Here is a 16,066-nt window from a genome sequence, read left to right as displayed (position 1 = left end):
TGAAGAGTGCAGAAGGACATGCCAGAAGCAGCACCAGGCATACGTAAAAAAAACACGAGACATCAATCTGTTGAAGCTACAACACAGGTCTATTTGCATGCCAAAGAGCAGAAGCAACATGCAAACAGCGCTAAACAACCCCACAGCTGAGAGATCTGATCAAAGCTCTGCCATCTCAGCACATCCAGTGATGATAAAAAAAGGTAATAGGAGGTGGGGGCTTCACAAATATCCTCACCCTCAATGGTGGAGAAGCCCAGTATATCAGTATAAAGGATTAAGTTGAAGCATTTATCTTCAACCGGAAGTGCTAACTGGATGATCCATCTCAGCCTTCTCTTGAAGATCTAGCAACACAAATGCCAGTCTTCAACCAATTTGATTTACTATATGTAATATCAAGAAATGGTAGAAGATACTAGATAATACCAAGTTTATGGATTCTGACAATATTTCAGCTACAGTACTGAAGCCATATGCTCCAGAATGAGCTGCGCTGTGAGGCATTCCAGCGCAGCGAAAGCACCAATGACCCAATAATGTGGAAAATCGACCAGTTATGTCCGGCCCACAAATCTATTCCTAAACCCATTTAACTGTAGGCCATGGTGATACAAGCAGCAACTTCTTGCTGAATTGTTTTATCCAGGTTGTCGCTAATGTTGCACCAGCGCCAATACTGTATGATCTAAAGCCAGGTATGTGGCAGGCCTCAAATCATACCCTTCAAATACAAAATAACTGCACTTTTCACAAGCCAACAGAAGGTGCACTCAAACTGCTGGGTCAACCCTTAAAATAAAGGTTCTATTTATTAGTTTGACAGCTTTTTGGATAACCTGCGAAAAATATTTCGAACAATACTTGGTATTAGCGGTTTAACTGTTTTCATGTCACATTAAACATTAAAGTTTCCTTTCCCTTGCTCTTTCAACATTACAAAGGGAACATGTACTTCATGATAACCAATTCCTGCTGTCCCTGGCATCACATCCCCTTCCAAATCAAGTAGAGGAAATGCCTACTCCAGCCTACCTTTTCCTTGCCTTCTCAACATTAAAGGTTTCAAACACTTGTACGTGCAACAGTGGTTTACTTGTACTTCTTTTACTTGTTTTATTACCATCTCATTCTGTCTTGCACCGCCATTCCTTTTATTGTTTCATCTTTCCTGCCATTCATCGCATTCCGTTTTGCTCCTTCTCTGCCCGTGGAGTTAGTTCAGACCGGCAGCATTCCCCAGTTCCCATGAAGGATCACCAACCTGAAATGTTAACTGTGCTTTTCTTTACCCCTCCACAGATGCTACCAAACCTGTTGAGTATTTTTGGCAGTTTTTGTTTCATATATCCATCTTCCATTGTATTTTGCTTTCATATTTAGTGAATGTACAAAATCCATATATTCCTGGAAAAAAAAATCGATTTCTATCGAGATGGGTTCCAAAGTCTTCTGCCACCAAAATCCTCAGTTCTGTCAGCCAGTTTGCCTTAGTTGCAGAATTTTCATCAGAATCAGCTTGCAATGTCAAAAGCAAATTTTTGCACTGCTAAACCAGAGCTGTTACCACCCCAAACCTAACAAGTCAATTTCATTAAAATCTTAAAATGTATGGTTATGAATGTTGGTTTGTTTCTAGTGTGAATTCATTCTTGTGGCTCCGTGGAAAGTGCATTTGCAGTCAAAGAGGCTGCAATAATGGCATAAATCTCAATTTTTGTATATCATCACATCATGAAACACTGTCTGGCATTTAACACCATCTTAAGTGGTAGAAATTTAATGTTTCTGAAAATTTATCTATTGTAGGATTTAGGTGTAAATGTATTAAAACTTCAATTGAACTCACAGGTAAATCAAATTAGTTATCTTCTAAGTGTAACGAGCATTCCACTTTATTCTGATAGAATGGATCAAGTTTTTTTACTACTTCAAAAGAAAATCCACAATTTCTGATGTTAGGTTAGCCAAATCACGTGACGACAGTATTAGGTAGTTACAGGGATCCTCATCTGGGTTTTAGTAGGTTGCTTATTTCCATAGCAGCACAGTAGGCTATTTTCAAAGTTGCGAAGCTGAGCGACACCGAGAGATTAGACTTGCAATCCAGCCAGGAAACAAAGGATAATGAAGTGCATAATCTGAGATATTTTAGGTCAGAAGTCAGATTGGCAAGAAGTCAGACCTGGAGAGCGAATTACCATAAGACATAGGAGTGGACGTGAGGCCATTCGGCCCATCAAGTCCACTCCACCATTTAAATCATGGCTGATGGGCATTTCAACACCACTTACCTGCACTCTCCCCGTAGCCCTCGATTCCTTCTGGAGATCAAGAATTTGTCGATCTCTGCCTTGAAGGCATCCAACGTCCCGGCCTCCACTGCACTCTGCGGCAATGAATTCCACAAGCATACCTCTAATTTAAATTCTTAAAATTCCACGGCTTTTATTTTGGATATTACAAGAAATTGAACATAATTCATTATAAATACTACTCTACTCTCTCATCAATTATGGTCGCAAACTAACGGTAATACTAGACATGTCAGATTCCAACGTGAGACCTGGCTTGACAGAGCACAAGTCTTATTCTGTTTGTTTACTATGGAGGTCAGTTATTAAACATTTTCACAACAGGTTACCAATGCACTTTCAACAGAAGAGCATAAAAGTTTATTTGACAAGAAAAATCATGTTACACCATACAAGAGCTACTTGAAATGACCTCATACAAATATCAGAAATAAAAATTAAACTATTTTACCTGTGCAACAGTCTGCAGCACCCAAAACAAGGTCACCCCTATTTTCACACTAAAACTGCTTGTTTGAGTGACAAGACAGTAATGAATTTACTTCTGGGCAAATTCTGCAAAAACCCTATGTTATTTCAACTGGTTAAAATTTCATCATGATCCTTAAACAAGCTATTTATTTAGCTCACTTACACTGGACAAGGATTTCTGAAATTCAAGACTTCAAACAACATTATGGGATGCATTTTCTCTGAGTGTTCCACAACCTTCTGCTTTTTCTCCTCAGCCACAGGTCTGACTGCTTGTACCACTAATAACAGCAGTTTCTGTTTCTTTGGCTGAACTGATTTCTGTCGTATAAACCTGCTTCTGGATTCTTTTCCCTGCTGAGTGTGGATTTCACCACGTGCCCTAGTCCTCTCTTTGGACCTGAAGCAGATGCCTGTAGCATCAGAAAAAAAACAAAATCCAACCTAGATCTCATGACCAATCATTTGTTATTTGACTGCAGGTCCAATAACTCATCCACTCAGCATTTTGATTTCTTGGCTTTATTAATAACTTTTTCCAATTTCTATAATCAATGTAGTACATTTACCTCTCAACAGCTATGAGGCTTTGGCAACATAAATGCCATGGTGTTTCAGATTGACTCAATCATAATAACTGTTGATTTATTTCTACAGATTAAGTGGCAGTTTTGATTTTAAAAATTAATCCCCACTACTCAAACCTCCTAAAGATATTTATTGCTATTTTATATCAGTAGTTTCCCTAGCTACAATTAACTATTCCCCTTTGGGGGAAATATTCAAATTCCATTGTAAGGCAGACAGTTTATAGATTATACATTTTAGTACACTACAGCCATAACATTTTAGTCATTGAACATTTGCCAGAGACACTAGTATTCTTTGGAATGTTCCCATGTCTAGGTCCCACTATATACCATGTACACTTGTAACGCCAACAGGCTTAGATGCCAATCCACTGTGCACTTTAGTATTATGGTAAACCTTCTCAAAATTACCCAGCTGAGCTATCGTAAGTGCCATGCTGCCCATATACCCAATGGTGAAGGCCACTGCTTTGTAGCTGGTAATCTAATTATGAAAGACCATCACTACCAGGAGTGAATTCTCTCGAACAATTTGAGAAGTTATTCCACTATCTTACTTTCACTTTGTAAGCTGCATAACTGATTATACTCAATCCAGTTAAAAAGGAAATTTGGAAAAATCATCGTTCATCTTTTCCTCATAGTTAGTACCTGATTCAGCCATCACAATGAGACTGCAGAACGATTGTTAAACATGTTGAGCTTTTTATCTTGTCTTATATTTGTGTCAGGGCAAAGAGATTACCACAATGGAAAATTTCATTTCTATAATGAGTTGATAACAACAGCCGAGTCTGTTTTACCGCATTCTGGGCTTTATAAACAGATGAACTGATGACAAAAGCAAGGAAACTAAGCTGGATCATTACAAAACACTGGTCAGGTCTCAGCTAGAATATTATGCTCAATTCTAGACACTGCCCTTGGAGAAGAACATGAAGCCTTCAAGTACATACAAAAGAATGTTACTAGAATGATACAAAAGAGACAGACTGCAGCAATATTAGGAAGAAAAAGCTGAGGTTGCATGCCCTACTGTATGGAAAGTTGACAGGGGATTTGAGAGAGATGCTCAAACTTTTATGGAGGAAATAACGACTGTATGCAGTGAAAGAAGAGTTAGTAACAGAGGACAACAATTTAAGGTTATCATCAAATAAGGTAACCTGAGCAAAACAAGCACATGTCAGTTGTACTGATTTCAATGACACATTCAAAACATTTGGTGGAAGCAAATTGAATGTAACTTCCGAAAAAGCAACAGGATAAGAAATCAAGATAATAAAATGTGAGGCTGGATGAACACAGCAGGTCCAGCAGCATCTCAGGAGCACAAAAGCTGACGTTTCACTCCTGAGATGCTGCTGGACCTGCTGTGTTCATCTAGCCTCACATTTTATTATCTTGGATTCTTCAGCATCTGCAGTTCCCATTATCTCAGGCTAAGAGATCAAATTGGGAATTTGTTTACGGGCCAAGGGAAAAGAACACGAGAGTGGGTCTAATTAAATAGCTCATTCAAACAATCATCATAGCTAGAAGAAGCCCATTTGGCCCATCCTACTGTATCCCTTTCAATAAATACATGACATCCAAATTATTGTCTACATTATATTTTAGTGTAATTGTCATGAAACACGCCTAGCCCCGAGTTATTTAGTTTTCCACTGAGTCTATAGTTGCTTTCCAAACTTCTTCCAACTGCTCCTCATACAATTTCTTGCTCCTTTCTGCTATAAGTCAGTAGATTAAAGAGTAAGCTGTAAAAAATTCTCCACGAGGCTGACTTTGGTAAGCATTGATGAAATCACTCACAATAAAAGTTACATTTTAAACCTAAATAAGGATCAAACTGACTTCATAGGGTGTAATTTCTCAGTTTTTGAGAGAGTTGATTTGTACTAATTGTAATAGTTCTTTGAACAGTCTAAGCTTAATTAACAATCGATCACTTTTAAATCTGCAGTGGTTCATGTTCAACAAGAGCAATTAAACTAAGGATTCAAAATTTAGCAAAATTTATTTCTTAAACAGTGTTTTAAAAAACCTATCCTCCACACCAAACGTACAAAATCATCATGACATGATTAGCAATCTGGACAGTGGCAAATAAATGTAACTTAGTCACCTCAAAGTTCTCTTCACGAGGGCAGGCACCCAAGTTAGGAGAGCTATCCAACAGACTTACATGACAATTTAACAGTTACATTCATAGAATCACACCTACCTAACAATTACTATGATATTTTGATTGTCATCTGTCAGTATGCCCTGTTCAATTAGCAGGACAGACTCATTAGAAGTTGACATTACAATTTATCATTAGGTGGGAGTGACCTTGGATGATATCAATATACAGTTTCATGTCTCCAGGACAGGAAAACTTCCATTTAAGTGTCAATTACCACCCTCCAATAACCAACGGATTAAAACTTTTCTGTGCTGAACATTAGTGGGATGAAATAATGCCAGTAACAAGAACACTGCACATATGTTGCATGAGGATTTAAATGACTTTAATTAAGCAACTAAAGGGAGAAGGCAACTCCATGAACATCTGCAGTGTCAACAAATTTTGCAGTATCCAGCAGAACTGCAAGAAGACACAGCCAACATAATTGCAATTATTTTCACCCAGAAATGCCAATCTTAAATCAGTTCAAGTCCCTCTAAGAGAAAAGGGCAAAGAATGCACCTTAAGTACAGCTCCAACCCTGTAAATCATCATCCCATTCACCAGCTAAGTAGTGGAAGTTGTCAACAATGCTACGATGCAGCACTTACCCAATAATAACCCGTTCACCAATCTAAGTTTTGAAATCCAAGAGAAGTATTTGGCTCCAGTTCTCTTTTTAAACTTGGCCGGAAGATCAACAGGGCTACATTTCAAAGATGAGGTAAAATCAACTATCCTTGAAAGTAAGGCAGCATTTAACTGAGTATGTGCCATGTATTTGGTCATTTACAGATGTAATAAATCTCTTGAAATTCAACCATTCAGGATAATGCTATCTGGTTGACTGGCACCTCATCCTTATTCTAAATAGCCTCTTTCCAATTATGTAGCATTGTACTGCATATAGAGCAGCTATCTGTAGGATGCAATGCAAATCACAGACTTCTTTGGCAGTTCCTCTAAAAACTGATAGCTCTAAATGTATTGTGATCACACCTTTATCACTTGTACTACAGTAACTCAAGACAACTGTCCACTGCCACCCTCACAAGGGAAATAAAGATGGGCAATAAATGCTGACTTTGCTAAAACATTCTTCTATTCATTGTTAGGAATTAAAGGACTACATAACCAAAATCATCCATCTGTTGATTCTAATAGACAAATGTAATTTCTCTCTCCTCCTTCATGAGATGTAGAACAACTCGTCCCCACCCAACTCAGTATAGCAAAATAAGTAGATTCTCTCACCCTCATAATGAAAGATGTTAGAGTTTGGGTGCCAGGTTTGAAGATTTTCATGTGCATTGAAGAAAATATTTTTTAAAAAGTGATTTACACAAAGCTCTAATGAAACTATGTACATAAAAATAGTATTTTTAATGTTTTTTCAAAAATGATACAAAATGAGCATCAACGTTATATTTTGGCATTTTTGTCTCTCTCTCACTCATCATCTTTCACTCTCTCTAGGATCTTAGAGTCAGAGTCCCCATGCGTGGAGACAGGCTCTTCGGCCCAAACCGGTTCATTCCAACCAAAATGTCCGTGCACACTAACCCCATTTCCTTGCACTTGCCTCATATCATTCTAAACAATTTGACCAAATACCTTTTAATTGTTGTTAATGTGCGCACCTCAACCACTTCTGCTGACAGTTCATTCCATATGTGTACCACCCTGGATAGGAAAAAAGTTGCCCCTCAGGTTCCCGTGCATTCTTCCCCTCCTCATCTTAAACTGATGTTCTGATTCCTCAATCCTGGGAAAAGGACCGGAGTGTATTTACCCGAACCATGCCTCTCATGATCTTATACACTTCCATAAGATTTCACACCCCCCCACCCCCACCCCACCCCACCAAGTCTCCGACACTCCAAAGAAAAAAGTCCTTGCTTGTCCAACCTCTCCCTATAACTCAGTCCCTCAAGTCCTGGCAACATCCTTGTAAATTTCTTCTGCACTCTTTCCAGTTTAATAACATCCTTCCTATAACAATGTGATTAAAACTGAACACAATACTCCAAAGTGGCCTCAAGGTCCCGTACAACTGCAACATAACTTCTTAACTTATTTCCTCAACGCCCTGAATGACGAAGGCCAATGTGCCAAAAGTTTTCTTCACTGCCCTGTCTAGCTGTGACTCCACTTTCAGAGAACCATGCACTCCAAGATCCCTCTGCCCCATTCCACTCCTTAAGACCTTACCATTCACCATAAAACTCCTACCTTGATTTGGCTTTCCAAAATGCAATACCTCACCCTTATGCATATTAAACTCCATATGCCATTTTTTGGCTTACTTTTCCTGCTGATCAAGGTCCTGCTGCAATTTCTGATAATCTTCCTCACTGTCCATGATACTGCCTATTTTAGTGTCATCTGCTAATCCCACTGCTTAGTTCTCTTTGCATATCTCTGTTTCAAATACTTATCCAATTTTCCTCAAAGACGCAATGGTCTTTGTTTCAAGTACTTTCTGTGGCAAAATATTTGATGGCTCAACAACTCTGAAGACATTTCCTCTGGTTACCGTAGCTATTGTTGGTTATTTGTATAAAGTTTTAGAAGTTTTGACTAAGAACCATACATCGAAAATAGGATCATCAAGAACAAGAGGAGCAGATAGTTTAATGGAAATTACAAGTAGATTAAAAAATTAGAGCTTAATTGTAAAAACAAACACAGGAAGAGTGATGTATGGTTTCTGCAGGATGTGGGAATTGAGTGGCTGACATTAACTTGGACAAACTCTCTGAAACTATCAGACAATGCGCTCTCATAACCAGAGACAGGATTGAAGATAACTGCGCAGATTACAGATTGAAGTTTTTGGGGCAAGCCTTGCAAGAGATAAGGAACTGGTTGTTGGTGGAAATAGTGGTAACTCTCCAGATTAGGATAAGTGAGGAGGTACATGTTAAAACAAGAAAGCTGGAAATTTTTTGCAAAGGGATGGAGTATGAATGTAGGGAAGTCTTGTTACAATTGTCAAGGCAGTAGTAAGACAGCAAAGCATGTGTACAATCAGGGTCACATTATACAAACACTAATTTCAGACAGTACAAGACTGCCTTATGAAGACAGACTGAGCAGGTTAAGCCAATATTTATTGGAGTTTCAAAGAATGAAAGTGAACTTATTGGAACAAAAGATTCTGAAGGGGCTGGGCAGGATAGTTGTGGTCTTTCTCTTGCAAAATTTAGAACTAAGGCACACAGTTTCAAACAGACCTTTAGAGTTTTCTATCCCAGAGTGTACTAGATAGCAGGACATTGAATATATTCAAAGACTAAGACTTATTTTTGACCTACAAGGGAGTCAGGCATTATGGTGAGTGGGGGCAATCCTGTCCTTAAAAAAACCTCAATAGATGCTTTTTCATTATACACCCTGAAGATAAAACAGTTTTCTCTCCATCACTCAAATTGGTCTCTTAGTTCTTTCCCTCACTCAGCTCTCTCAGTCATATTCTCCTCCCTTCACCCTCAAAAGGCATCTCCAATAACTGCTCTTGCAGGTCAGGGGTTCCCCTTCCTATTCTCACAGGTCTGGGATCTTGGCAACATTTGAACACCAAAATAGGGTGACAATGAGAAAAGGTTTAGGAAGCACCGAGTTAGAGGCTTGGCAATGAGCAGTTCAGGATACATGTCTTAGATACTATTTTGTCTGCTGTGTGCTAGACTGTGGGTCATTTCAGAAAGAACAAGATAAATAATGGTTAAATAAAAACAACTAGTAAATATACAGAAAATGCCATAACCTTAGTGCTTCATTGCCAATTAGATAGTTTGAAGGTCTAAAAAGAGAGGATTCAGGAGTGGACTTAAGGTCAAAAAGAGATGAAGCTGCATCTCAGAGGAGGAGTTTAAAAAGAAGCGCCCAAAGTTAGAGCAGAGATTTGAAAGAGGAGCCAAAAGTCGAGCAAAGATTTAAGAAGTGCAAAAACTGTAGGTCAGAGTGCGGGTTTAATAACAGACAGGTGACAGTCAAAGTGCAAGCGTATAAACAGCAAGAGCAGAGAATCAGGGTGGAGATTTAAGAGAGAGGAAGGCAAGGGTCAGAGGGAGATTTCAAAAGAGAAGAAAAGCATACCTTTAAAAGAATGGCACATCAGTGGTTTCAAAACAAAAGGAGCCAAGAGCTATAGTGAAGATTTTTAAAAAAAGACAGCAAGGGGAGAGACAGGGTGAGCATTTAAGAAGAATAGCTGAGAGCCAAAGTCAAGGTTTTAAAAAGAGAGGAAGCTCCAAGTCAGAGGAGGGATTTAAAAAGAGCAGGAGCTGAAGGTCAGATCAATATTTCAAAAAGAGAAGCTGAGAGCTCAGGCACAGGTCTAACAAGAGCAGGAATTGACAGTCCTTAGCCTCCCTACAGCATGGAAACAGGCCATTCACTCCAACAAGTCCAGTGACTCTCCAAAGCATATCCCACTCAGACCCATCCCCCTACCCTGCATTTCCCATGGCTAACGCACTTAACCTACACATACCTGAACACTATGGGTAATTTAGCATGGCCAATCCACCTCACTTGGATGTCAAAGAGAACATCTGAAAAAAGGAGGAACCGAGAGTCAGAGCAGAGGTTTTAAAAAAATGGAACGGAAAACCAGAGTTGAGATTCAAAAAGTGCAAAAGTTGATAGTCAGAATTGAGGTTCAAGAACACAAGGAACTATCAGAGATGTTGGTTAAAAAGAGTAGGAACTGAACACTCAGACCAATGATTTCAGAAGTGAGTTTGCCTAGACAGTAAAGAGCATCAGTGGAAATCAGAGCACAACAGGATCTGGTAACATGAAAGCAATGTCCTGTCATAAGGGATAATATTTCTTGTAGGGAAGGAGAGAGCCTGGTGGTATTACTGCGAGCCTATTAACTCAGAAACTCAGCTAATGTTCTGGGGGCTCAGGTACAAATCTCCACATGTACGCCGTGTGATTTGAACTCCATTAAAAAAAATCTGGAATTGAGAACCTAACGATGACCATGAAATTGTTGACTGTTGGAAAAAAAAGAAAAAAAAAAAAAATCATCGATCTGGTTCACTAATGCCAGTCAGAGAAAGCAATCTATCATCCTCACTTGGTCTGGACTACATGTAACTCCAGAACTACAGCAATGGGGTCGACTCTAAAGATGAAAGGGTATAAGTTTAAGGTGGAGTATATGGCTAGAGGAGATCCAGGGAAAAATATTTTCACACAGAGTGGTAGAAGTATGGAATGCACTCAATAGAGAACTGGAGGCAGGGACTCACAACATTTAAATAGCATCTAGATGAGCACTTTAAATGGCTGGGCATAGTAGGCTATTGACCAAGGGCAGGTAATGAATTAATGTTAGTTAGTATTTGCTATTTCTTATAGACATGGGTGATTAAAGGCCGGTTTCTCCGCTGTATGACTCCATGCCTGCTAAAATGGCCCAACAAGTCACTCAATTCTATCAACTGCCACAAAAAATTAAAACAGACAGACCACCTGCATTGACCCAGGAACTGGAACCGACAACAAAAACAGCTCTGACTCGGCAAAGTCCTCCTGACTAATACTTGGGGACTAGGGTCAAATCTGGGACACTGTCTCATAGATTAGTCAAGCAGCAAATAGTTTTCAATTTGAACATTTTCAGTGTCCTGGTGGTTTTAGTTTAAAAGTGCTTGGAGAATGACATCGGTGAATTACATAAGTGTGGCCTATTACCAAAAAAGTCACATGTTGAGTGTTCACGTAGGAGGGGCCTAACTCCATCATAAGATCAGAAGTAGGAATGTTTGCTGTACAACCAATGATCAGTACCATTCCTGACTATTCAGATACTGAAGCTGTCTGTGTTCAAATGCAACAAGATGTGGACAATATTCAGGTTTGGGCTGATAGATGGCAAGTAACATTTGCGCCATACATATTGGAGATGGTCATTATCCGCCATAGGAGAAAACCAATACCATCATCCCTTGACATTCAATGGTACTCCCATTACTGAATTCTCCACTACCAACATCCTGGGGATGACCATTGACCAGAAGTACCATCCAGGACAAAGCAGCCCGCTTGATTGGCACCATATCCCTCCACCATCAACGTTCAGTAGCAGCAGTGGATTTATTGTAGTCTACAATACGCACTGCAGAAATTCACTAAAGCATCCTTATATAGCACATTCTATGGCCAAAACCACTTATATCGGGGAGGATATGGACATCTGATACATGGGCTCACCACGACCACTTCCCCTTCAAGCCATGCACATCCTGATTTGGAAGTATATCACTGTTCCTTTATCGTTGCTGGGTTAATTTCCTGGCATTCCCTCCCTATTAGCATTGTGGGTCTACCTATAATCAAATGGACTGCAGCAGTTCAAGGCCGTAGCTCACCACCACTGCTCAAGGGCATCTAGGAATGGGCAATAAGTGCTGGCCAGCCTGAGATGCCCACAATGGGACAGATCACCTGGCAAAGACCTAGGCACCAGAAAAGACAATGACAGAAATAGCCCCACCGACTCTGCAAAGTTCTCCTCACTAACATGCCAAAATTGGGAGAACTGTCTCAAATACTAGTCAAGCAACAGCCTGATACATTCATACTCACGAAATCATACCTCACAGATGATATCCCAGACACCACCACCACCACCATCAACATCCCTGGATATGTCCCATCTCACCAGCAGGTCAGACCCAGGAGAGGTGGTGGCACAGTGGTATACAGTCGAGAGAGAGTTGCCCTGAGAATCCTCGACAATGAATCCAGAGTCAATGAAGTCTCATGCTTCTGGCTAAACACAGGCAAGGAAACTTGCTCCTGATTAGCACGTGCCATCTTCCCTTGGGTGCTGAATTGGTACTCCTCCATGTTGAACATTTAGGAGAAGCACTGGAGAAGGCAAGGGCACAAAATGTACACTGGGTGGGGGGATTTCAATGTCCACCCCAGGAGTGGCATGGCAGCAGTACTGCTGATCGAGCTGGTTGGGTCCTAAGGACAGTTGCTAGACTGAATCTACATCAGGTGGTGAGGGAAACAACAACAGGGGAAAAACATACTTGACCTCAACCTTACCATTCTGCTAAATGCAGATGCGTCTGTCTATGACAGTACCAGTAAATGCACCGACCTCAGTCTTCATGGAGCCAAAGTCTCGCCTTCGGAGAATAACTGGCCAATCTTGTTGTGTGGCGCTATCACCATACTAAATGGGACAGACCTCAAACAGATCTAACAACGCAAGATTGGTCATCCATGAGGCGCTGTGGGCCATCAACAGCAAAAGAACTATACTCTAGCAGGGTCTGTAACCTCATGGCCCAACATATCCCCACTCAACCATTACCATCAAGCCAGGGGATCAAACTAGTTCAACTGAGAGTGCAGGGAGGGCATGCCAGGAGCAGTGCTAGACATACTTGAATATGAAGTGTCAATCTGGTGAAGCCACCAAACAGGACTATTTGCACACCAAACAGTATAAGCAGCAAGTGTTAGACAAATAGCAATCTTCAGCTAGAAATGCCAACTGGATGATCCACTTAGGCCTCCTGCAGTGGTCCCCAGCATTACAGATATGAGTCTTTAGCCAATTTGATGCACTCCACGTGATATTAAGAAACGGTTGAAGGCACTGGATACTGCAAAGGCTAAGGGCCTTGACAACATTCCAGCAACAATCTTGAAGACTTGTACTCCAGAACTTGCAGCTCCCCTAGCTAAGCTGTCCCAGTACAGTTACAACACTGGCATCTACGTGGCAATGGGGAAAATTGTCATAGTATGTCCTGTACATAAAAAAAGGGCAAAACCAACCTGGCCAATTACTGCCCCACCAGTCACTACCGATCATCAGTAAAGAGGTGCAAGACGTTATTGACAGTGCTATCAAGCAACAGTTGCTCAGCAATTATCTGACCAGTGACGCCTGGTTTGGGTTCCACCAGCTCCTGACGCCATTACAGCTTTGGTGGAAACATGGACAAAGGAGCTGGAATCTAGAGGTGAGGTGAGGGGAGAGTGACAGTCCTAAAGCTGCAGTTGACAGAGCATGCCAGCAAGGAGTCCCAGCAAAACTGGAATCAATGGGTATCAGGGGCAAACTCTCTGGTGGTTAGAATCATACCTGACACAAAGAAAGATGGTCGTGGTTGTTGGAGGTCAGGTATCTCAACTCTAGACATCTATGCAGGAGTTCCTCAGGCAGTGTCCTCTGCCCTACCATCTTCAGCTGATTTATCAATGACCTATCTTCCATCAGAAGGTCAGAAGTGGGTATGTTCCCTGATGAAGGCACAATGTTCAGCACTATTTACGACTCCTCAGACACTGGAGCAGTCCATGTCCAAATGCAACAATTCTGGTCAATATCCAGGCTTGAGCTGACAAGTGGCAAGTAACATTCGCGTCACACAAAAGCCAGGCTATGACCATCCCCAATAAGAAACAAATCCAAACACTGCCACTTGTCATTCAATGGTATTACCACTGAATCCCCCACTATCAATCTCCAGAGAGTTACCATTGATCAGAAACTCAAAGGACTGACCAGACAAATGCAGTGGCTACTAGGACAGGTCAGAGACTAGGAATACTGTGGTGAGTAACTCACCTCCTGACTCCTCAAAGCCTGTCCACCCATCTACAAGGCACAAGTCAACCCCCTCCCATTCCTCAGACGACATGTCCATCATGGGCCTCCTGCAGTGCCACAATGATGCCACCCAAAGGTTGCAGGAACAGCAACTCATATTCCGCTTGGGAACCCTGCAGCCCAAATGGTATCAGTGTGGACTTCACAAGCTACAAAATCTCCCCTTCCCCCACTGCAACCCAAAACCAGCCCAGCTTGTCCCCGCCTCCCTAACTTGTTCTTCCTCTCACCTATCCCTTCCTCCCACCTCAAGCCGCACCTCCATTTCCTACCTACTAACCTCATCCCACCTCCTTGACCTGTCCATCTTCCCTGGACTGACCTATCCCCTCCCTACCTCCCCACCTATCTTCTTTTCTCTCCATTTTCGATCTGCCTCCCCCTCTCTCCCTATTTATTCCAGAACCCTCTCCCCATCTCCCTCTCTGATGAAGGGTCAAGGCCTGAAACGTCAGCTTTTGTGCTCCTGAGATGCTGCTTGGCCTGTTGTGTTCATCCAGCTCCACACTTTGTTATCGTGTGATGGAATACTCCCCATTTGCCTGGCTAAGTGCAGCCCCAACAACATTCAAGCAGCTTGACACCATCCAGGACAAAGCAACCCACTTGATTAGCACTGCATTCACAAGTGTCCACACCCTCCACCACTGATGCTCAGTACACACTGCTACTACAATCTACAAGATGCACTGCAGAAATTCACCAAAATGCTCAGACAGCACCTTCTAAATCCACAACCACCTTCATAGAGAAGGACAAGGGCAGCAGATATATGGGAACACCGCCCCCTTCAAGATCCCCTCCAAGGCACTCACCATCCTGATCTGAATATACATATCGGCATTTCTTCACTGTCACTGGTCAAAATCCTGAATTCCCTTCCTAATGGCATTGTCGGTCAACTCACAGCAAGTGGATGGCAGTGGTTCAAAGCAGCAGCGGTTCAAGGCTGCAGCTCACCACCACCTTCTCAAGGGCAACGTGGGATGGGCAATAAGTGCTGGCCAGCCAGCAATACCCACTGCTCACAAAATGAATAAATTTTTAAAAAATTCCATGAGTGAATAAGAAAATTGACAACCAGAAGCATCCAATTGATTTCAGAATTATCCACTTTAAAAATATTTCTTTTTCATTTCTCTGTATTAGAATTTAATAATAACTTATCCACTAGTAAGGGGCCCTTCCAAGGTTTTAAAAACATCTGCTTGTCTTAACTTCAAATAATTTTGAAAGGATTCACAAGACCAAATACGTTTTTATCTAATAAAATTTTATAAACACAAAGTCTCCATAAATGCTATTTAAAGTTTTGTTTTATAATGTGATAATTTACCACATTATTTTCAATGTTGTGCAGCAAATAAAATTATGCAACTGAAAATTGATACTTTTTGCTTTTGCTAATTTCAACCTTGCCTCTCTGGCACTACAGTTTCCAAGAGTATTATTTCCCTTAGCCAAGAGTGAGCTGGGACAATGAGAAATGGCAGACTAGAGAGAATAGGTAAACATAGGCATACCCTCGCCAAGTATCAATCCACTTGTGCACTGTGAGAAGTCACTGAACAGTAATCATAGAAAGTAAGACAGAATTGGCATTTATGTTGCACTTTATCGTATCACTTTGAAGCATTTCAAAGCAGCATTTCAAGCAATAGTAAATTTCTCAAATATCATTATTTTAGTACAGCACTTTGCTCAGAGTCTAGTGCTGAGGCATACAAACTAGAAAGTTAGCTCATCTCACTTTGGGAATTAAGTTTATCGTACTCACTCAACTAAGAACTGTTTTTTGGTCAGGGGATCATTTTGACTCTTGGGGAAAAAGTTGAAACATGGAGTTTAGAAGCAAGAGAGG

At 41.0% G+C, this 16,066-nt stretch overlaps 1 protein-coding gene across 6 annotated transcripts in view; it reads right to left on the bottom strand.

The window, feature by feature from the left end:
• atf2 (activating transcription factor 2) overlaps positions 1-16,066 on the bottom strand; it is a 125,618-nt gene that overhangs the window by 96,961 nt on the left and 12,591 nt on the right. Inside the window, exon 2 of one of the 6 annotated variants that reach the window (XM_059647201.1) lies at positions 2,295-2,389. The exons of the other annotated variants lie outside the window; for them this stretch is intronic. The gene's annotated coding sequence lies outside the window, so the exon portion shown is untranslated. The remainder of the gene's footprint in view (positions 1-2,294; positions 2,390-16,066) is intronic. 6 annotated transcript variants of the gene reach the window in all.

This window comes from Stegostoma tigrinum, chromosome 7, assembly GCF_030684315.1.
Source record: "Stegostoma tigrinum isolate sSteTig4 chromosome 7, sSteTig4.hap1, whole genome shotgun sequence".
Taxonomy (NCBI): Eukaryota; Metazoa; Chordata; class Chondrichthyes; order Orectolobiformes; family Stegostomatidae; genus Stegostoma; species Stegostoma tigrinum.
This window is presented reverse-complemented; position numbering and strand designations above follow the sequence as displayed.